General features: G+C 44.5%; 1 long non-coding RNA gene across 1 annotated transcript in view; it reads left to right on the top strand.

The window, feature by feature from the left end:
- Nucleotides 1–21009, top strand: part of LOC140349572 (uncharacterized) — a 183478-nt gene extending 162469 nt beyond the window's left edge. The window contains exon 3 of the long non-coding RNA XR_011924544.1: nucleotides 20610–21009. This is a non-coding gene — a long non-coding RNA (uncharacterized lncRNA). The remainder of the gene's footprint in view (nucleotides 1–20609) is intronic.
- Nucleotides 21010–22866: the final 1857 nt, after the last annotated feature.

The raw sequence follows: 22866 nt of genomic DNA, 5'->3' as shown, positions 1-22866 counted from the left end.
CATACTCTCATCAAATGCTTTATGATAAATACAAATAAAAGTGATTGTATTGATTCCTCTCAAATGAACTTTTAAAACGTCAGAATAAATTGTGTTTTAGTCGGGCCCCGTGGTGAAAGACCCCGCCACCAGACGCTCACAGTCGAGCATCCACCCCAGGCCTGGCTCCAGGATGGGGCCCCAGTAACGCCAATATGACGCAACGTAACTGGCCTTGTTGTGTCTCTGTTCATAAGGGGCTTCTGAACCGCTCTTGGTCTGAACCGTCACCTAGGACCTGTTTGCCGTGGGAGACCCTACCAGGGACTTAAAGCCCCCGACAACATAGCTCCTGGGATCATTTGGGCGCTCAAATCCCTCCACCACGTTAAGGTGTCGGTTCAAGGAGGGGCAGTCTTTTCAAATAAACAAAAAATGTATCACCATGTGACCACAACCCAAACTCACATGCCCCACGCTGGTGGCTCCATCTCTAGTACTCTTCAGTTCTTGTGTTCTTGTGTTTTGCATCTTCCTGAGGACCACCGCTGCTTCTCCTGATGTTCTGAGCATGTGTTCTTTTCACTTCAAAAGTCACCAGAAGAGTTGAGGGGAAAGAGAATCCATGAAAGATCTCTCCCGAACAAGACAGCGGCGCTGGTGGGACTCAGGCGATCCCAGCTGCTGTCCCAGTACAGAGACAGCAGCATAATGCTTTTTACGGAGATGTGGTTAACCCCGGAAATACTGGATTCTATTATCGCTTTGGACCACTTTTTCACTTCAGTTCTTTTCAATTTAATTTTGTAACGGCCAAAATCACAACAGCGGTTGTCTCGGAGAGATTAATGGATTAAACAATGTTCATAGGGACTTGGCAATGTCCCAGGGTCCCATGTCCTTAGACCCTCCTTCTCGGCCAGGAAAAATCTACAAAATATCCTTGGGGAAAAGTAGAAACTTGGAGGAGTTCCACAGTGAAGGAGAGATCTGACTCCCTCAGACGGACGCAAGAGAGACAGTGGAGCTGGACCCACTTAGGAGGCAGATGAAGAACCGTCCATATGGAGTAGAGACAACTTCTCAAGGAACTCGAGGAGCATCTGGGTCCACAGGTCCCACTCCCCCATGGAATTAAATATTACATTTTGTTTGATAGAATAAGTAGTCAGAAGCAGAGGATAGTGCTCAAGCTGCCACTGCCATCTGCTACGTGCGGACAGAACAAGGGAGAGCAGGAAGAAGAGAGGAGGAGGCCTGGCTGTGTTTGTGAATGAGAAGAGGTGCAAACCTGGACACTGAACAGGGCAGGAGAAGCTGTGTAACAAAGAGCTTGAACTTTTGGCTGTTGACATGAGCCCATATTATTTGCCTCGGGAGTTCTCACATGTGATTGTGATAGCAGTTTATGTGGCCCCCTCTACTAAAGCTGACAATGCTTGTGAAGCACTGCTCTCCTGCACTAGCAGGTTACAGACACAGCACCCAGAGGCGCTCTTCCTTGTCTCTGGTGACTTCAACCACGCTTCTCCCTTATCTGTTCTGCCAACATACACCGAGTATGTTACCTGCCCCACCTGAGAGAAGAAAACATTGGACTTGTTCTTTGTCAACACCAAGGAAGCTTATTCTTCTTCCCCCCTCCCTCTCCTGGTTAACTCTGACCAGTCTTGTAAATCTGCGGCTTGTGTATGAACCCATTATGCACAAGCAGCCTGTGGTGCCCCGTGTGGTGAAGAGGTGGACTTCTGAGAGCGAGGAGGCTCTGAGGGGCTGCTTCATCACCACTGTCTGGACTGAGCTTTATGACCCATATGGGGAGGATATCAACACCATCACAGAGTGCATCACGGACTACATAAAGGGAATCCAACATTGAGATAGGGGAGTCTGCGATGGTGAAGGGGGGCTGGGGGGCTGTGACTTTCACCCTCCTGTAGACCGACTCATCCCCGTCCGAGATGAGTCCGATTAGGGTGCTGTCATCCGCAAACTTAGTTTTACTGAGTCATGGCTGAAGGTACAGCAGTTTGTGTACAGGAAGAAGAGAAGGGGAGAAAGTACACAGCCCTGTGGAATTCCTGTGCTGATAGTCCGAGTGTCTGAGACATTCTTCCCCAGCCGCAGACACAGCCTCCGATCCGCCAAGAAGTCAGTGATCCACTTGCAGGTAGAGTCGGGTACGTTGAGCTGGGAGAGCTTGTCCTGGAGCAAAGCAGGGAGGATGGTGTTGAATGCAGAGCTGAAGTCCACAAACAGGATCCTGGCATAGGTTCCCGGGGAGACCAGATACTGCAAGGTGAAGTGGAGTGCCAGGTTGATGGTGTCGTCCACAGACCTGTTGACTCTGTAGGCAAACTGCAGGGGTCCAGCAGGGGGGAGGGGAAGGACTTGAGATGGGAAAGGACCAGGAGCTCAAATGACTTCATGACTACAGACGTCAGCGCCACAGGTCTGTAGTCATTAAGTCCAGTGATCCAGGGCTTCTTGGGGACAGGGACGATGATGGACAACTTGAAGCAGGCTGAGACATGGCATGACTCCAGGGCGATGTTAAAAATGCCTGTGATGATGGGGGAAAGCTCACCTGCACAGTGACTTAAGGCGGCCGGAGTGACACCATCTGGTCCAGCAGCTTTTCGAGGGTTGGATTTTCAAAGAAGCCTGCTTACATCCTGTTCCTGAACTATGAGAGTGGTGGGGGAGGTGGGGGGTGTCAAATCTGCAGTAGAAGGAGTTGAGTTTCTGGGCCAGTTTTCTGTCGTCTGCGGAAGGGGGGGGCTCTGAGCTTGTAGTTGGTGAGAAGCCAGAGGCCACTCGCCAGGGCGGCGTTGTTGTTGGAGAACTGCTGCTTCAGACACGTATTGTACTTTTGATCAAGCTCTCAACACCTCCCTGCTAAATCCATACTTTGCGTCTTTGTAGCGCTCTTTATCACCGGCCCTGTGCGCTACCCGCTTTTGCCTTAATTGCCTCAGTTTAGGTTTGTCATTATTGAAAGTGACTATTGTGTGTTGGTTTAATGCTGTCCTCACAGAATCGAATGTATGATGTCACAGTGTCCACGTACTCATCCAAACTATCTGTGGCAGCTCTGAAAACCTTCCAGTCTGTAATGTCCAAACATGCATGTAGCTCCTCCCAGTCTGTAACGTCCAAACACGCCCGTAGCTCCTCCACTGCCTCATTGGTCCACTTCGTAAAAGTCCTCACTACAGGTTTGGAGAGCTTCAGCCTCTGTCTGTACGTGGGGATCAGGTGAACCATGACGTGGTCTGACGAGCCCAGCGTGGCAACGAGAGCTCTCAGTCGGTCAGAGCAGAGCAGCTGGAATCCCTCCAGCTCCACGGCGCAGTCTGGGACGGATTCGCTGAGCCACGTCTCCATAAAGCACAAAACAGGAGATGAAGAAAAGTCTCTGTTTCGTCTCATCAGCAACGCCAGTTCATTGGGTAGTGAGTTCACGTTGGAGGAAAAGCCATGTTCGTGTGCCTCGCTTCCTCGGCCGCTCGAGCGTGCCAGCCTCTTCTGCGGCGTCTCTCACGCTTTTAGGCAAAAGAAGGGCTATTTCTGCAGCAGATGCTAAAAAACTGGAACTAGATCTGTAGGAGTTGTGGTTCTGATGGATAAGAGCTCTTTACGAACAAAAACAGACAGAACAAAGAATACCGAGACGCCGAGGCAGCCTTCAGCGGCGCCATCTTGGAACAAGATGCCCCAGGGCACCGTCCTCGCGCGCTTTCTCTACACCCTCTACACTGCAGACCTCTGACATGACAAGACAGCTGTGTCCTGCAGAAGTTCTCTGACGAGGACGATGCGGAGTACAGAGGACTAGTGCAGGACTGTGTGGACTGGTGTCAGCAGAACCACCTCCTCATCAACACGGGGAAGACTAAGGAGATGGTAGTGGACTTCCACAGACCACAAACTGGACTGGACACAGACGCACTGTACAGGAAGAGCCAGAGTCGGCTCTACCTCCTGATGAGACTCACGTCTCCTGAGGTTCTTCTACGACTCTGTGGTGGCATCAGCCTTCCTGTACGGTGTGGTCTGCTGGCGCAGCAGCATCACAGAGGGAGGAGAGGAAGAAGCTGGACAAAGCTCCGTCCTGGGCTGTGCTCTGGACGTGGGGGACAGAAGGGTACTGGCTAAACTCACATCTATGCTGGAACATGAGTGTCGCCCCCTGCAGGACACTCTGTCCGCTTTGGAGAGCAGCTTCAGTGACAGACTGATCCACCCTCGCTGTGTGAAGGAGAGGTTTTGCAGGTCTTTCCTTCTGCTGCTGTCAGATTCTACAAAAAACACTGTTAGCCCTGAACATGTGTCATTCAGCTTCATAATCATGTGCAGTACTCTCATAATCATGTGCAATACTGCCATAATCATGTGCAATACTGTGATATAATACCAATCATCCTGGTGTAATAGCATATTACATATCCATAACAGCTGTACCTAATCTGTGTTTCAACTCTGGAATTTCCCCATTATGGGACATATGAAGGTTATTTTATCTTATCTTTCTTGTTTACTCATCTTTTGTTCTTCCTCTTGTGGGTCAAACTAAGATTTTAAAGCCGAGTTTTGCAGCTGCGGTGGGAGATACGTTTGCTCAAGGGCTACCATGACCGGAAGTCGCCTTTTGCATCTAAGAATGTGTATGGTTTATTTTAGAGGTCTATAATGGTTATAGAAAGTTGATGTCTCATGAACCAGTCAAAAAACACAAAGAATAAAATACTGGCACTAATAACAATATGTCTTAGAGTCATGTGTTTAAAAAAAACTAGCTGATATTCCTGGCCTGGTCTGTGGGAGAGCGCCATGTTGAGACACGACCTGCTTGCACACACCTTTATTGCTCTAAATCCAGGTCTAAATGAAGCTGCTCTTTGATTCCTGATTGAGGCTGGGACTGGAGCTCGCCCACTCTCAGTGGAAATACAGAAAGGGCTCATTTCTCAGCCTGACAGCCACCACGCGCACACACACTCTGCAAAAGCACAGATCTACACCAGTTAATGTGACATGAATGGGGGTTACACAGACTCACGCAGGATTTTGACAAAAATTGCTTCACGCATTCTTATCTTTTGACTTAATACCGCTTTTTATATTTCATTTAAAGCTATTTTGCGTTGTCGGCGGTACTTTATATATTTAAAAAAATGATTTATTTTTATTTATATTGTAGAAATCAATAATCTAAGTGCGGCGGATCCGTAAACCAAGTAATAAAATAATTTGTAATGAGCTAAAACGATTATGTTTCTCCAAACTAAAAAATTCTTACGACAAAGCATTTCATGAGATTTTCTTTTACAATCTGGTGAAACTTTTTTTATACCTTCTGTAATCCAGACGTTGAATCTCCAATCAATTTGATTTGGTTCAAAACCTTTGGTCATAAGCAATGTTCCCTCTAATTCTTCATGTGTCTGAGCAAACACACAAATATCCTGAGCGGTCCCTCGGACCCCTGTGATTAACATCAGACGTGACACTGTGGTCATGCCAATAAATTTCATAATTTATAAAATGAATCAAACTGCAGCTGTCATTTCTATTAGATTACTTTGAATTAAGTGATTTAATCCATTTACGGTGAAAAAGACCCAAATTTTGTTCATGACCTGTGTAGCAGGGGCGGAGTTGAGGGCGGAGTGGCTCACTATGACACCATAACATTCTTTTTATTGTATAGACTCAGTTGACCATAGTCTTATGATATCCCACTATATAATGTCAGCTTGTTTCAAGTGGTTTGTTATGTAAACCAATATGTGAATATTGGTTTACATAACATAAGTGGGACAAGCCGTACAGTAGTGTTGGACATCATTATACATTGAGGGCCAGTAAAATTGCGAGCTAATGCAAAGGTAAGTTTCATGCCGTTGCGTTTAGACAAGGCGTTTAGATTCATCATGAACAGAAAACAAAACTCCATCTTCAATCACAAACACTTCCTTCCCCATCCAGCCCCCCTTGGTACTGATTCCCACTTTGACAAACAAACCTTTCAAAGTCTCATTCTCTCTCTGCAACACAGCTATGTTCTCAGGTATCTTCCACATTTTCACAGCTGACAATGCACCCAGATCAGGATTCTCAGTCCACAGTTGTTTGACGCCTTGATTTTCTGGGCAAAGTCAGGCAGAGGTTCCACACCAGCCTTAGCTTGGGCACGAGTCACTACAGGGCAGGAGATAACAGCAGCACAAGATACTTCAGCTACCTGATTCCCTGCCTCCCCATGGCCACAGTCTATTAACAGGGTAAATAACATTCCATGATTGCTTCCACAGGCAAATTGTCCACCACCCCTACAGTCAAGAGGTACTGCTGCTCATCAATATTAACAGTCATGTCAACTGTAGGGTATGGATGTGTATCTCCATAAACACAGCGGACGTCCACAGTTTTATAGTAATTCAGGCTGCCTGAAGGATCATCCACATGGGGTAGAGACCGCTTCACCGGGAGAGGTGCATCTGGGTCCACAGGTCATTGATGAGTCCATCCCACTCCCCTTGGGGATAGTGGGATGGGAGTGAGAAAAAGAAAAAGAAAAGGCAATGAACAGATTACAAGGGGAATTACATATGAAATATTGTTTGATAGAATAAGTAGTCAGAAGCAGAGGGTAGGGCGCAAGCTGCTATACTTCCCCCAGCATAGTTGCTCTAGCTGAAACTAGAGTAGCTGAAACTGTAGCTTTATATTTCTGTTCCTAACTTGCCTGACCATAAGCCATTTCAAAGAGGAAGCCTGGTCTTAAATGAAGAGACTGTTCCTCTTTAACATGGACCGGGAGCTGATTCCATAACACAGGAGCTTGGGAGCTAAACGCTCTACCTCCTACTGTGCTTTTAGAGACTCTTGGGACAGCATTTTGATGTGAAGAGCTCTGTTTGGATGATATGGTTCTATAGCATCTTTGAGGTAGGATGGGGCCATGTCATTTATGGCTTTGTAAGTCAGGAGTAGGATTTAAAATTGTATTCTAAACTCGACAGGAACCGGTGAAGAGACTCCAGCACCGGTGTAATGTGCTCTCTTCTTTTTGTTCCTGTTAGTAATCTTGCTGCTGCATTTTGAACCAGTTGAAAGCTTTTCATGGAGCTTTTAGGACACATTGTGAGCAGGAGTTACAGTAGTCCAATCTAGACGTCACAAATGCATGGATAGGTTTTTCAGCATCACTTTTAAGCACTCTGAATTTCAGTAGGTTTTATTTTAGCTTCTTATTTTTTTGTTTTGCTCTTCCGTCATGGCAGGTAAATTGAGAATGTCCAAAAATATTGTACTTCGCCTTTTTTGTTTCCTGATATTTTGGTGGAAATTGTTCTGTAGAAGGATTCAAATGTTGATATTTTTAAAGTGTTCTTTTTGCCTGTGGTTTTCTAAGCGTCAATCCCTCGTCTTCCGCTTATCCGGGGCCGGATCGCGGGGGCAGAAGTCTAAGAAGGGCGATCCCAGGCCAGCCATGAGACATCGTCTCAAAGCACTATTATAATATCTTTGTTTGGTGAAGAGCATTCCCCCCCTGTAAATCTGTTTTTCTTTATTTTTGGCTGAGGTAGCAGCAATTACCCTGCCCCTCAAAACCACCTTTGCTGCAGTCCAGAGGATGGGTGGAATAACTTCACCATTGTCATTTCAATTCAATTCATTTTTGTAACGCCCACAATCACAACAGCGGTTGTCTCGTAGGGCGACTGTGAAAAACAGATTAAACAATGTTCATAAGGACTTGGCAATGTCCCAGTATCCCATGTCCTTAGACAAATGTCCCAAGGTCCCCTGTTTTTGTTCCCCTGTTTTTAGACCCTCCTTCTTAGCCAGGAAAAACTATAAACTTCAGTCCGAGTCTCCTTTGCAGATGAGTCTGCTGGAGCGATCTCGTGTTAGGGACAGCAGCGGAGCTTGAGCCATGACCCGGGTGCACGGTGGCTGGTGCCGATGCGGTGTCCAGTTTCTTCATATGTCTGCTTTCATGTAAGAATACTGGATCTCTCCATGTGAACTTGTAATAAAGACGGATTATTTCAATGGGTACAACCGCAGCCAAACAGACACTAAGCACTGAAGTCAACATTTAAGATTTTCTATTAGGTTGTTAAAGATAATCAACTGAAAAGCTTGTTATATGTTGAAAGAATCATTTGACTTGGACAAAACTTGGAGTTATTATAAGCAAGAAATTAAACAAAGCCTGGACCACTATAATCCTCTGACATACAGGCATACAAGTCAGAACTTTCACAGGGAATAATGTCTACATTTTACGTAAATGCAATCATGATCTGGACAATCATAATAGTAAATATATCAAGAATAAGTCGGGGGGAAATATATATATATATATACTCGTTTATCGCGGGGGTTACGTTCCAAAACTAACCTGCGATAGGCGAAATCCGCGAAGTAGAAACCTTTATTTTTTTACAGTTATTATACAATTAAATACTCCATAAAACATTGAAGCTCACACGCGCACTCTCACCGGCCTCTCACCGGCGTGTTCCGCAGCTCACACGCGCGCTCTCACCGGCCTCGCAAACTTCAATTTGGCAAGCGGTTTTACGTACGTGTACTTATTAATCCATAACGTTATTGACACACAGGTAGAGAAGACGCGGAGAGACTGTTTAGCCAATCAGAATGCAGTGCACAATGCATGATGCAAATCCGCGAAGCAGCGAGTCCGCGAAAAGTGAACCGCGTTATAGCGAGGGATCACTGTATATTATTATTTATTTTTAAGGATGGAAGGATGGTATTTTTTTTAAGGATGGAAAATGGGAAAATATTTGCACAAGCATTTCAAGCAAGGACCAAAAAATCACCAGCTGCAAGAGAAACTGTGGTTGTCAAGAGGCTCATAATTACCATGTGTGTTGGGAATGCCATGTTTTTCACACATACTGGACTGAGAGGCATGGATTGTCTTCAACCCCAATCTTCCAGTTGACTTCAAAACAATATACCTCAGATGTATAATAGGACCCCAAAGATGATTAGTGAATACCTGTGGAATGCACTCTTGGCCAGAGCAAAAAAAAAAAAGCAATAACAAGGAAATGGATGACAGGAACTGAACCGACTGTGAAGGAGTGGACTGAGATAACTGAAAAACTGACTTCGACATTAAACATAAACATGGACACATTTAAGGCAAGGCAAGTTTATTTGCATTAAAATCACAGAGAAATTACAGAAACAGAAATACAATAAATTTTAACTAATTAAGAAAATAAAAAAACCTAGCCACAAAGGGTAAAGTGTTTTCGGAGTCCAACTCCCTTTTAAATCAACAGACATTGGGACACTTGAAGGGACATATGCTGGATTAAATATTTAATTTTTTTTAATATGAGATGCTTCTTTTCTTTTAATTTTTTCTGTTTGTCTTCATAAGTATTCTATTTGTGTTTGAACATAAAATGTTAAAAAATAAATTTAAGCTATTTTGAAACATTTAATGGTGCACTATAACTCTCTACAGACCTGACCTGTATCATGGAGATAGAAGGGGTTTAATGCCATACCGAAGAACATATTCAGCAAAGCAATAAAATCAGAATAAAGTCAGTTGAACTTGAACTCTGACTGGAACAGTGCCAGCGTAACTTAGCAACGGTCGACTATGCCATGACAATACGGCTTATGTTCTGAAGGCTTCATCTGTGATCACAGACACTTAATCGCTACACAACATACTCCTCATCGATCACACTCATCAGGCTCTATAATGCAGAGTTGGTGCTGTTGGTGTTGGTGAGCTCACACACTACTTAACACTGATGACAGTTTAAAGGCAGATATTACAGGCTGAGAAAGAGCAGAGTCTGCTGATGTATGTGATCATCAGTGGAAGGAGGTCACTGTGGAAGAAAATCCTCTTTTTCTTTTTTACGGTCAGTTTTCTCTCTCAACATAAGCACCGAGATATGTTTTATTATTTCTGTGAATCCTCTTCATCCGTAGACATTGTAAGTTCAAAGACTATTTTTTCCAAATGCATCTTCTTTCTCAGAGACATAAAGATCAGCCCTTCAAGTATCACCTACACATACCAAACTTAAACGACAATGTTGGATTTTCACAGAAGGGTTTGCTACCTAATTCTGAGCATGATTCAGTGATGTTTGAAATTAGACGTTTTATTTTTCCTTCAAATTTTCTGCTAGATCTAGTTTACTCAAATATTAATACAAGATATAAAAAACCCTCAATTTTATATTTAATATGTCAACAAAAGCAAAAGGAAATTTAAACCTGATTATACAGTTTTCAGATATATATGTCCCCAATATGAGCGACTTTTTAAAACTAAAATGCCTTATTTATATATATATATATATATATATATATATATATATATATATATATATATATATATATATATATATATATATAACTTGTGCACACATCTACCTGTGAGCCTCAAAAATATTTTTAAACGTATTGAATCAAATCAAATCAAATCAATTTATTTTTGTAAGGCCCAAAATCACAACAACAGTTGCCTCTGAGGGCCACAGGGAGAAATGAATCAACAATGTCTGTGGTGGCGATGAAGTCAGACAATGTCTGTGGTGGCGAGGGAGTCAGACAATGTCTGTGGTGGCGAGGGACGATGTCCCAGGGTCCACTGTCCTTAGACTCTCCTTCTCGGCCAGGAAAAACTACAAAAAAAAAACCTCTTTGGGAAAAAAGCGTAGAAACCTGGAGGAGTTCCAGTGAAGGAGAGATCCGACTCTCACAGACGGACACGAGGGAGACTGGAACTGGACCCACTCTTCAGGCAGATGAGGGACCGTCGGAGTCGAGCTGGACCCACTCCTCAGGCAGATGAGGGACCGTCGGAGGCGAGCTGGACCCACTCTTCAGGCAGATGAGGGACCGTCGGAGGCGAGCTGGACCCACTCCTCAGGCAGATGAGGGACCGTCCACACAGGGCAGGGACCACTTCACCAGGGGAGGGGCATCTGGGTCCACAGGTCCTCATGAGTGAGAGAAAGAAAAAGAAGGCGGTGAACAGTTTGCAAGTGGAATCAAAAAATAAATATTGTTTGATAGCATAAGTAGTCAGAAGAAGAAGAGGATAGTGCTCAAGCTGTCATACTTCCCCCAGCATAGTTACTCCTAGGGCAGCGTAGCTGAAGCTGTGGGTTTATGTTTCTGTTCCTAACTACTCTGACCGAAGCGATTTCGAAGAGGAACGTTTTAAGCCTGGACTTAAATGAAGAGACAGTGTCAGCATATTTAACATGGGTTGGGAGCTGATTCCATAACACAGGAGCTTGGTAGCATAACCATATTTGGAATGAAAACTTTAAAATCTCCTTTTAGCCTACAAAACGATGAGCCAGATGCTGTAAGAGATGACTAAACCCGGAGAAGGCCAGGCTTCAGGACCGATTTCCCTACAAGTTAACAATGCTAAAGTTATCACAGCACCAGAGGATCCTGAGAGAGAGTCCAGTCCCCAACGGGGATCACCTAAGCCTGCACAGGACAGAAGAGAAAGGGGACATAAAAACTTTACAACAGGTGGTCCTTGTGTTGCGTGAAGTGGTGTCATTGTCAATTTGTGAGAATTGAGAAGGAGATACTGGAACTGAAAATGGCAGGAGGAGCAAGCGGCATGTGCTTCGCAGAGACAGCACATCCACAGTCCAGGTTCCGCAGGAACAATATCAGACTTGTAGGGGTCTCAGAGGGTGAAGAAGGAGATTACACGGAAGGCTTCCATCAGAAGATAGTTCCGGAGCTTATATCTGGCACTGGAGCTGCTGTGCCTTCCATCACTATAGAAAGAACAAATGGCCTGGGCCAACAAAGACAAGAAGTTGATGAACCACAAGGCCTGAAAATGACATTTATGCACAACCGTGATAAAGAGCATGTCATGAAGGCTGCAAAAGTCAAAGGAGAACCCCAGTAGAAAGGCAAGAAGGTTTTTATTGAACAAGAAATTTGTCATCAAGCAAAGTTTTGCCACGTCTGTGGGCAAAGCTGTCAACTGATCACCACCTGGTGGTGAGTTGGATCCACTGGCGGAGGAGGAAGCCGGACATACTTGGCAGATCCAAGCGCATTGTGAGGGTCTGTTGGGAATGTAGGGTAGGTAGTAGGGTATTCAACTCGCACCTCCGGGAGAGCTTCTCCCATATCCCGGGGGAGGCTGGGGACACTGAGTCAGAGTGGACCATGTTCTCCACCTCCACTGTCAATGCGGCTGCTCGGAGCTGTGGTCGCAAGGTCTCCGGTGCCTGTCGTGGCGGCAACCCCCGAACCCGGTGGTGGACACAGGAAGTAAGGGATATCGTCAGACTGAAGAAGGAGGCCTATCGGGCCACTCTGGCTTGTAGGTCTCTTGAGGTCATCGACAGGTATCGGCAGGCCAAGCGAGCCGCAGCTCGTGCTGTCGCAGAGGCAAAAATCCGGGCCCGGGAGGAGTCCGGGGAGGCCATGGAGGAGGACTATCGGTCGGCCCCAAGGAAATTCTGGCAAACCGTCCGGCGCCTCAAGAGGGGGAAGCAGTGCTTCACCAACACCGTTTATGGTGCGGGTGGAGACCTGCTGACCTCGACTGGGGATGTTGTCGGACGGTGGAAGGACTACTTTGAGGACCTCTTTAATCCCACCGCCACGTCTTCCGAAGAGGAAGGAGAGACCGGGGACTCAGAGGAGGGCTCGTCCATCACCCAAGCTGAAGTCACTGAGGTTGTTGACAAACTCCTCAGTGGCAGGGTTCCGGGGGTGGATGAGATCCGCCCTGACTACCTAAAGTCTCTGGATGTTGTAGGACTGTCTTGGCTGATACGTCCCTGCAACATCGCGTGGTGTTCAGGGACCGTGCCTCTGGACTGGCAGACCCGGGTGGTGGTCCCACTGTTCAAGAAGGGGGACTGGAGGGTGTGTTCCAACTACAGAGGGATCACACTCCTCAGCCTCCCCGGTAAGGTCTATTCCAGGGTACTGGAGAGGAGAATCCGACCGATAGTCGAACCTCAGATTCAGGAGGAGCAGAGTGGTTTTCGTCCTGGTTGTGGAACACTAGACCAGTTCTATACTCTCCATCGGGTGCTCGAGGGTTCATGGCAGTTTCCCCAACCAGTCCACATGTGCTTTGTGAATCTGGAGAAGGCTTTCAACAGTGTCCCTCGGGGTGTCCTTTGGGGGGTGCTCTGGGAGTGTAGGGTCCGGGGCCCTTTGCTCAGGGCTGTCCGGCCCCTGTATGACCGGAGCAGGAGCTGTGCTCAGTGCCTGCAGTAAGTCAGACCTGTTCCCAGTGCATGTTGGACTCTGCCAGGGCTGCCCTTTGTCACCGGTTCTGTTCATAGTTTTTATGGACAGAATTTCTAGTGCAGTCAAGGGTCGGAGGGGTCCGGTTTGGAGACCACAGGATCTCATCTCTGCTGTTTGCAGACGATGTTGTCCTGATGGCTCCATCAAACCCGGACCTGCAACATGCACTGGGACGGTTTGAGCCGAGTGTGAAGCGGCTGGGGTGAGAATCAGCACCTCCAAATCCGAGGCCATGGTTCTCAACCGGAAAAAGGTGGCTTGCCCTTTCCGGGTGGGTGGGGAGTCCATGCCCCAAGTGGAGGAGTTCAAGTATCTCGGGGTCTTGTTCATGAGTGAGGGAAGGATGGAGCGTGAGATTGACAGTTGGATCGGTGCAGCGGCTGCAGTGATGCAGTCGCTGCATCGGACCGCTGTGGTAAAGAAGGAGCTGAGTCGAAAGACAAAGCTCTCGATTTACTGGTCAATCTATGTTCCTACCCTCACCTATGGTCATGAGCTTTGGGTAATGACCGAAAGGACAAGATCGTGGATACAAGCGGTCGAAATTAGTTTCCTCCACAGGGTGGCTGGGCGCTCCCTTAGAGATAGAGTTAGAAGTTCAGTCACACGGGGGGACCTCGGAGTAGAGCCGCTGCTCCTCCAGCTGAGGTGGCTCAGGCATCTGTTCCGGATGCCTCCTGGGGAGGTGTTTCGGGCATGTCCCACCCGGGAGAAGCCCCGGGGAAGACCCAGGACACGCTGGGGGGACTATGTCTCTCGGCTGGCCTGGAAACGCCACGGGATCCCCCGAAGGAGTTGGATGAAGTGTCTGGAGAGGAAGAAGTCTGGGAGTCCCTGCTCAGACTGCTGCCCCTGCGACCCGGCCACGGATAAGGGGAAGAAGATGGATGGATGGATGTATTTATACACATCGAAAAAATCTGTGTCATTGAATAAATGTATTCATAAAATACTAAAGTTGACCAAGAGTAGTTAAAAACCCAGGATCTTTTAACAATGATAACACAGAATCCATGTTAACATTTGCTTGTGTCTCTCCCTCAATCTGAGCTCCACTCAAGCCCCAGGACCTGCACACTCCCACACATTCTTCCTGTTTGGCACTTTGTCATTAGTTTCCAAAACTGTTCACTGGGAGGAAATATACTTTGCTGAGTATTTTGTCAATGTCACTACAGAAACAGCCCCAGGTATGAAAGTCCTGGACCAACTCAGTCAATCAACCTCTCACTGCCACAATTCCCTTTGTAGAAGTTAGTTTCACAAGGCGTCAAATCTGTTATTGTCAAAGTATTTTATGGCAAAAGTGTTGTATGGAGCCCAAAGGTGATAAAAGTACTGCATTTATTAATTGCAGTAGAAGTATGGATACACCTGGTAAATATATTATATATATAATATATATATATAATATATTGACCAGGTAAATATTTACCATTATATATATATATATATATATATATATATATATATATATATATATATATATATATATATATATATATATATATATATATATATATATTACTCATATCAAGTACACATCAAGTAAAAATTGCAATAATTAGTTTATAAATAACACATGTGACTGAACATGAGTGAACTTACTGCTACTGTTTAATGAAGCACAGTGTGATCTCTGAAACGTTGAAACATGAAGACAAGACAAGCCTGCACCACGTTAAGGTGTCGGTTTCAAGAAGGTTGCTAAATACATCATTCAAATGGATGCAAATGTTCTTTTATCTTTTAGACTTCCTTACACATTATGAAGGAAACAAGGCAAGGGAAGTTTATTTGTAGAGCACACAATTAAATTCTAAAAGCTTCACACAACAGGAAAAATATGCATTAAAATCACAAAGACATGACAGAAATCACAAAACTTCATTTCTATTCATTCAATTTAACAATTTTGCTGACATGAGTTTGACATTTTGTCCATGCTTAGTGATCCGCCAGATGGAAAACCAACCTTGTGACATATCAAACTTTAGATAACGTTATTCCACTCATCAAACAGCTGGTTGAGAATGGAGTCTGGAACAGATAGAGAAATCTGGGTAAAACAGTCATTTTTATAGTTTCAATCCTGAAACTTGGACTTAAATTAAGTAAGGTTAAGGTTCCATTTTTTCAAGATATTTTTATATAGTAGTAAAAAGACGGGTATAATTTTTCTCCAGAACTGTTGATAGGTCTCTAAGAAGTACCACACCTAAACATCTAAGAAATTCCGTTTGCAATTTAAATTATGGGTAAATCCTTTTTAAGGTCAGAGGAGGACGCCTGTAAGAAAGAATTTAAATTTTTGTAAATTTAGTTTGTATCCAGACATTGGACCAACTTCTTCAAGAAAATTCATTACATTGGGGATGGAAATGTCATGTTTGGTCAAATACAATAGAGCATCATCTGCATAACAGGCAATTATATGTTCCGTCCCATCAATTGTAACACCGTGAATTGTTTTCGATTGTCTAGCAAATTGGGCCAATGGTTCCAAATACAAAGCCATCAGGAGGAGAGACCAGGCACAGCCCTGCCTGACCGTCCTTTGCGGAGTCAGTGGATTTGTCAAATGACCATTGATTTTAATTCTTGATCTTTGACCATCGTAAAGAGCCCCAATATTTGTATAATTAAATAATTGATTTAAAATTTGTTAAGCACTTTAAATAAATAATGCCAACAGAATCAAAAGCCTTCTCAGCATGCCAAACTAATGTGTAAAGATGGTCTTATGTTGTCTTGTGTTTGTCGTTTGCTCATGAATCTTGTCTGATCTTTGTGGATTCAGTTTGAGAGAATTTGTTCCATTCTTTTGGACATAATTGAGGTGTATATACGATAGTCCACATTCAGAATAGAATGAAGCACAGTACAATTGGTCCTTCCCTTCTTTTAGTATCAGGTATATGATGGCCTTTTTTCCAACTAGGAGTGCCCAGTTAAAAGTTGCTAAAAGGAAAGGGTCAAGTGTGTTTTTAAAGTTTCATACCACTCTGAGGTGAACCCATAGCTCCCAAGATTCCAATCGCCTCCACAGATCAGGTTTCCCTCAGAGTGGTTCACAATCAGGTCCATGACATCACCATAGAAAGTGATATCACTCCCTCTGGAGCATATACATTCAAAAGAGTGAAAACATTTCCCTTAATATTCCCCTTAACCTGTACATATCTGCCCTCTTTATCCTTACATTCAAACTCTGTTCAAAAACTATTTGGGTTGATTGCAAAATTGCAACTCCTCTTCTATGTTTGCCATTGTATGATGAATAAAAGGATTTTATTATGACAGAATTTTGTTAGTTTTTGATGTTCAGTGTCATTCAAATCTGTCTCTTGTAAATGTACATTGTCTATTCTTTCTTTTTTCTTAAAAAAATCTGGTTTGATTGGGTTCAGTGCCATTCACATTGAAGGATGCGACTTGTAACACTTCTGATGCCATTGGGTTGATTCTACCGATCGTACTGTTAATGACTCTTGAATGTTTTTAATCCCTCTGGTCGAAAACAACAAACACACACAAGAACCATAAGAACGTAAAGCAACTGAAAAGGCAAAAAAGAAAACTAAAGGGTTCATGCTGGAAACTGGCCAAAACCTGCTCAAAAACATAATGTAAAAAGGGAAGGAAGTGTTAGTACAAATTAAGCTTTTTTTTTTTTTATTCTTTTTTTTTTAATCTTATAGCTTATTGTTATTTTTACATCACATAGCAGATTTAAATTATTTCTCTTTTTGACTTATTCATTGCACATTGTTTTATGATGCACCGAATCACCAAGACAATTTTCTATGTTTGTGAATTCTCCCACATTTGGCACATCGATGAGTAGATGTATTTATGTACAAAAGAGTACAAAAGAGAGTATGTACAAAAGCAGACAGCCAACATGGAGCAAAAAGTTAAAAACAAATAAATCATGTCCCAATCTCTTCAAATTAAAATAAATATATAAGGTAAGCTAAAATAACCTTTATTTGTCCCACAATGGGGGAAATTCTAGTGTTGCAACACAGAGTAGGTACAGAAGTATAATAATAAAAAACAGATAATTTATAAAAAAATATCTTATACTCTTATATCTCTTATATCACCATTTGACCACATCCTAAACTCTCATGCCCCACGCTGGTGGCTCCATCTCTCGTACTCTTCAGTTCTTTGTGTTTTGTATCTTCCTGAAGAGCACCTCTGCTTCTCCTGGTGTTCTGGACATGTGTTTTTTACCTTCAAAAGTCACCAGAAGAGTCGCCGGGAAAAGGAACCCATGTCTCAGCTTTCTCCTGCAGAGCTCCTCACAGATGTGGTGGAACTTTAGCCGTTGTTGATGAACCTCATATGGAATATCAGGAGCAAAGAAGATGTGCTTGCCTTTGTATTGGATGTCTCCTTTAACCCTTGCAGCCTTCAAGGCACGTTCCTTCACACGATTGTTAAGAAACCTCATTATCAGGCCTTTGCTGCCCAGGCGATGTGCTCTTTTCATTGTGATGGGAGGGACTTCAACTCCTGAGCTCAGGAATAATCTTAAAGCTTTCCGTATCCTTTCCTTCCTCTCCTTATTCTACGACCACAATCCTCAGATTAGGACAACGTGATCTGGACTCCAAATTCATGATCTCATTTTTCATATCGTTGTTTTCCAACTCCAGTGTTGTCACCCTGGCCCACAGCGCCTCTATCTGGGCCCTTACTTTCTGCAGATCATCCGTTTTATCTTAAACACGCTGCTCGGCTTCGTCGCTTTGGTTAGTCCCATTGCTTTCAGCTCAGCGGCTGCTACAGCAGATACTGCCAGGCCGATCGCAGCTATCATTTCAGGTCTAAAAGACTCCATATCATGCTGCATTTCACGTCTAATTTTGGACATCTTGATCAATAACTGATGATTAGTATTATTCTCTCCCCCTTCTGATGCAAAGAAGTTGTGAGAATCTTTATTTGGGCCAACAGGACCCTGTTTCTCTGGCAGGGAGGGACTGTGGTTCTCCGCTTCAGGTTTGCTAGCTTATCCTCGTAAGCTTTGTTAGCTTGCAATACGGGTCTGTTTTCCAATGGGGCAGTGGACCATCATCTTTGAGGTTAGAATGTGATGTAGGTGTTGGAGGAACAGCCCTCAGCTGGTTTAAATCCTATTTATCTGATAGGTACAAATTTGTTAATGTAAACCAGAGCTCCTCACCATGCTCTAAAGTAATTTACGGTGTGCCACAGGGTTCGGTACTCGGTCCAATTCTGTTTACTCTTTATATGCTGCCATTAGGCAACATTATCAGAAAGTATGGCATTAACTTCCACTGCTATGCAGGTGACACTCAGCTGTATTTATCAATGAAACCTGATCAGAGCGATCAAGTAGACAGACTTAGTGCTTGTGTGAAGGAGATAAAAACCTGGATGACACTTAACTACCTGCTTCTTAAACCTGAAAAAACCGAGGTCATTGTGCTTGGCCCTAAGCATCTACGAGACTCTCTATCTGAGCAGATAGCCACACTGGACAATGTCAGTGTAGCCTCCAGTTCTACTGTAAGAAACCTTGGAGTCTTATTTGACCAGGAGCTCTCATTTAAAGCTCATATAAATCAAGCTTGTAAAACAGCCTATTTCCATTTGCGCAACATAGCCAAAATCAGAAGAATCCTGCCTAAAAGTGATGCCGAAAAACTTATCCATGCATTTGTAACGACTAGATTAGACTACTGTAACTTCCTGCTTGCAGCGTGTCCTAAAAGCTCCATAAAAAGCTTTCAACTGGTTCAAAATGCAGCAGCAAGATTACTAACAGGAACTGAAAGAAGAGAGCACATTACGCCAGTGCTGAAGTCTCTTCACTGGCTCCTGTCGAGTTTAGAATCAAATTTAAAATTCTACTCTTGACCTACAAAGCCATAAATGACATGGCCCCATCCTACCTCAAAGATGCTATAGAACCATATCATCCAAACAGAGCTCTTCGCTCTCAGAATGCTGGCCTTCTGGTGGTCCCAAGAGTCTCTAAAAGTACTGTAGGAGGTAGAGCATTTAGCTCCCAAGTGCCTGTGTTATGGAATCAGCTCCCGACCCATGTTAAATATGCTGACACAGTCTCTTCATTTAAGCCCAGGCTTAAAACGTTCCTCTTCGAAATTGCTTATGGTCAGACTAGTTAGGAACAGAAACATAAACCCACAGCTTTAGCTACGCTGCCCTAGGAGTAACTATGCTGGGGGAAGTATGACAGCTTGAGCACTATCCTCTTCTTCTGACTACTTATGCTATCAAACAATATTTATTTTTTAATTCCACTTGCAAACTGTTCACCGCCTTCTTTTTCTTTCTCTCACTCCTGAGGACCTGTGGACCCAGATGCCCCTCTCCTGGTGAAGTGGTCCCTGCCCTGTATGGACGGTCCCTCATCTGCCTGAAGAGTGGCTCCAGTTCGCCTCCGACGGTCCCTCATCTGCCTGAAGAGTGGGTCCAGCTCGCCTCAGACGGTCCCTCATCTGCCTGAAGAGTGGGTCCAGCTCGCCTCAGACGGTCCCTCATCTGCCTGAAGAGTGGGTCCAGCTCGACTCCGACGGTCGCTCATCTGCCTGAAGAGTGGATCCAGCTCGCCTCCGACGGTCCCTCATCTGCCTGAGGAGTGGGTCCAGCTCGACTCAGTTGGTCCCTCATCTGCCTGAAGAGTGGGTCCAGCTCGACTCAGACGGTCCCTCATCTGCCTGAAGAGTGGGTCCAGTTCGCCTCAGTCGGTCCCTCATCTGCCTGAAGAGTGGGTCCATATTCCAGTCTCCCTCGTGTCCGTCTGTCCGTCTGTGAGAGTCGGATCTCTCCTTCACTGGAACTCCTCCAGGTTTCTACGCTTTTTTCCCAAAGAGGTTTTTTTTTGTAGTTTTTCCTGGCCGAGAAGGAGAGTCTAAGGACAGAGGACCCTGAGACATCGTCCCTCGCCACCACAGACATTGTCTGACTCCCTCGCCACCACAGACATTGTCTGACTTCATCGCCACCACAGACATTGTTGATTCATTTCTCCCTGTGGCCCTCAGAGGCAACTGTTGTTGTGATTTTGGGCCTTACAAAAATAAATTGATTTGATTTGTTTGTTTTGGTCCAGTAGTGTTAACAAACACTCCTTGTTTACGCATCCCTTGAGACGTACAGGTCCTACAGAGATGGAAGTCTGCAGCCGATCACCTTCTCAGCAGAGCGCACACTTCCTCAGCTACCACAGGAAGTACATCCTCTGCTGGGCCTTCTTGATGAGGGAGGTGATGGTGGGCTCCCACTTGAGGTCCTAGGTGATGGTGGTACCAAGGAAGCGGAGGGAGTCCATGGTGGTGATGGGGGAGTCTGTGATAGTGAGGGGGGGCTGAGGGGCTTTAACTTTCCTGAAGTCCACGATCATTTCCACTGTCTTCTGGGTGTTGAATTCCAGGTTGTTACCGCTGCACCAGGACACCAGCCGGTCCACCTCCCTCCTGTAGACAGACTCATCCCCGTCTGAGATTAGCCCAATGAGGGTGGTGTCGTCCGCAAACTTGATCAGTTTTACGGAGTCGTGGCTGGAGGTGCAGCAGTTTGTGTACAGGGAGAAGAGCAGGGGAGAAAGTACACAGCCCTGTGGACCTCCTGTGCTGATAGTCCCAGTGTCTGAGACATTCTTCCCCAGACGCACACACTGCCTCCAATCAATCAGGATCGGAGGTGCTCCCCCTGCAGGTGGAGTCAGTGCTCCCCCTGCAGGGTGAAGTGGAGAGCCAGGTTTTTAGCGTCGTCCACAAACCTGTTGGCTCTGTAGGTGAACTGCAGGGGGTCCAGCAGGGGGGAGGAGAAGGACTTCAGGTGGTCATATCAAACCTAGAGTAGAAGGTGTAAAGTTGCTCAGCCAGTTTCCGGTCAACTGCAGCATGAAGACACCCTTAGCTACAAACACAGACTTGTCTCTAAAAGCTAGTTTTTAAGTCAGTTAGTAGAAACTTGCCGCTGCTGTTGCTTCGCTTCTCCTCGCACATGCTCAAAGAGGGAAAAACATGCAAACACCCTCGATTCCCATACAGGTTTATTCAGTATGATTTGAGCAGATCCATGGACTTGAGGCTGTGTGGTCCTCAGAGCATATGTGCTTCTAAAAGAAGCTGCTGTCCGCTCTGGTTCTAAAAGCTCATGTTAGAGAGCGGAACTTGAACGGGCCTCTGAACAGGGTCACAGATCACGCCGCTGTGGTGAAAGCAGAACCATGCTTCCTGCGCAGTAATGCCCAGCGGCCTGTAAAGGCCACTAAAAGACACTGTGAGTTCCACCAAGCTTCAGCAGCAGAAGTGAGATAAAAACAGGCTTATTTGGATATACGTATTTTAGAACAATCCTTATATAGTTGTGACACACAGTAATTTTGGATTTTTCTGATTGTCTCGACGCCACTGCTTTATCACAAGTCCCTAAATCATAGTTGGGGTTTTTGTTTTTTTAAAGGAATTGTCAATTTACTTCAGTCAGATAACATTTCCAAAAGCAGTTTTACTTTCTTACATTACTTATTTTGTGATGTAAAATGAAACCTGGTTAAAATACAGTGCAGTGGAAGTGCCTCTCATTATTAGGGCTCTGCCAGTTGTTGAAGAAATTGTGGTATTCAGGATAACTTCATGGATAAATTTAAGTTACTAAACCAAAGAAATAACTTAACAATACTTACAAAATGATATAAATGCTCCAAATTGTATAAATATGTTTTAATGGTGTAACCATAATTTCTCATTGAAAAAGTACAATACATGGATAAATAGACAGCCTCACGCGTGTCATTGTCTCCCTGTCAGCGTGGCATTAGAGTCATCGATTGACTGACGCTGTGCGCTCCAAGAACAAAGGCGGCACGTTGAGCCTGAACGCTGCTGGAGGATTATCTGCATTGAACACACAGCCTGTTGAATGCTAAGTGTGCATTAGCATGTGAATACTAATCAAAATCCAAAGTGCTGCAAAAAGGTTGTAAGGAAAATGAATAAACCATATAAAACAGATTTTTAACCAAGAAAACATTAAGAAGAGAAGGAGTGGTGTCTTAACAAGGTCTAAAATGATAATTAAACTGGGTGGACTTAAAGGACAGCTATTATGCAAACTTGTTCTAACATTGTTCCTTAATCTAAAGCATAGCGGAGTTATACTTAGCTTCATTCATGCTTGGTTAATTCATCCTGTTTAAAAGCTTGTATTTTCTACTCCTTCTCTGAACCTCACAAAAACACTCTTTCCCAGATTTGATTACCCATGTCACTGCTTTTCCCACGCTGGAACTAACTGACCTTTGAATTTACACTGGAGAGAGAAACAACATTTTCATTTAGCCATGCAGTTTATTAACCATGATCAGACGACAGTAATGCTCAGAACGAGTCTGGACATTTATAGACTTGAAAACGGCACAGTAGATCACTGAACCACACACTGTGTTTTTGAGGCTTGGAGGGAGAGGACCTTCAAACCAGGATTCATCAAACTGTGAATGAAGCTAAATGTACTCCAGTTGTGTTTGCGATCAGTAACTTTTCA

The sequence above is a fragment of the Eucyclogobius newberryi genome, unplaced genomic scaffold (assembly GCF_026437365.1).
Source record: "Eucyclogobius newberryi isolate DKJ021-1_F unplaced genomic scaffold, fEucNew1.0.hap1 SCAF_11, whole genome shotgun sequence".
In the NCBI taxonomy this organism is placed as follows: Eukaryota; Metazoa; Chordata; class Actinopteri; order Gobiiformes; family Gobiidae; genus Eucyclogobius; species Eucyclogobius newberryi.
This window is presented reverse-complemented; position numbering and strand designations above follow the sequence as displayed.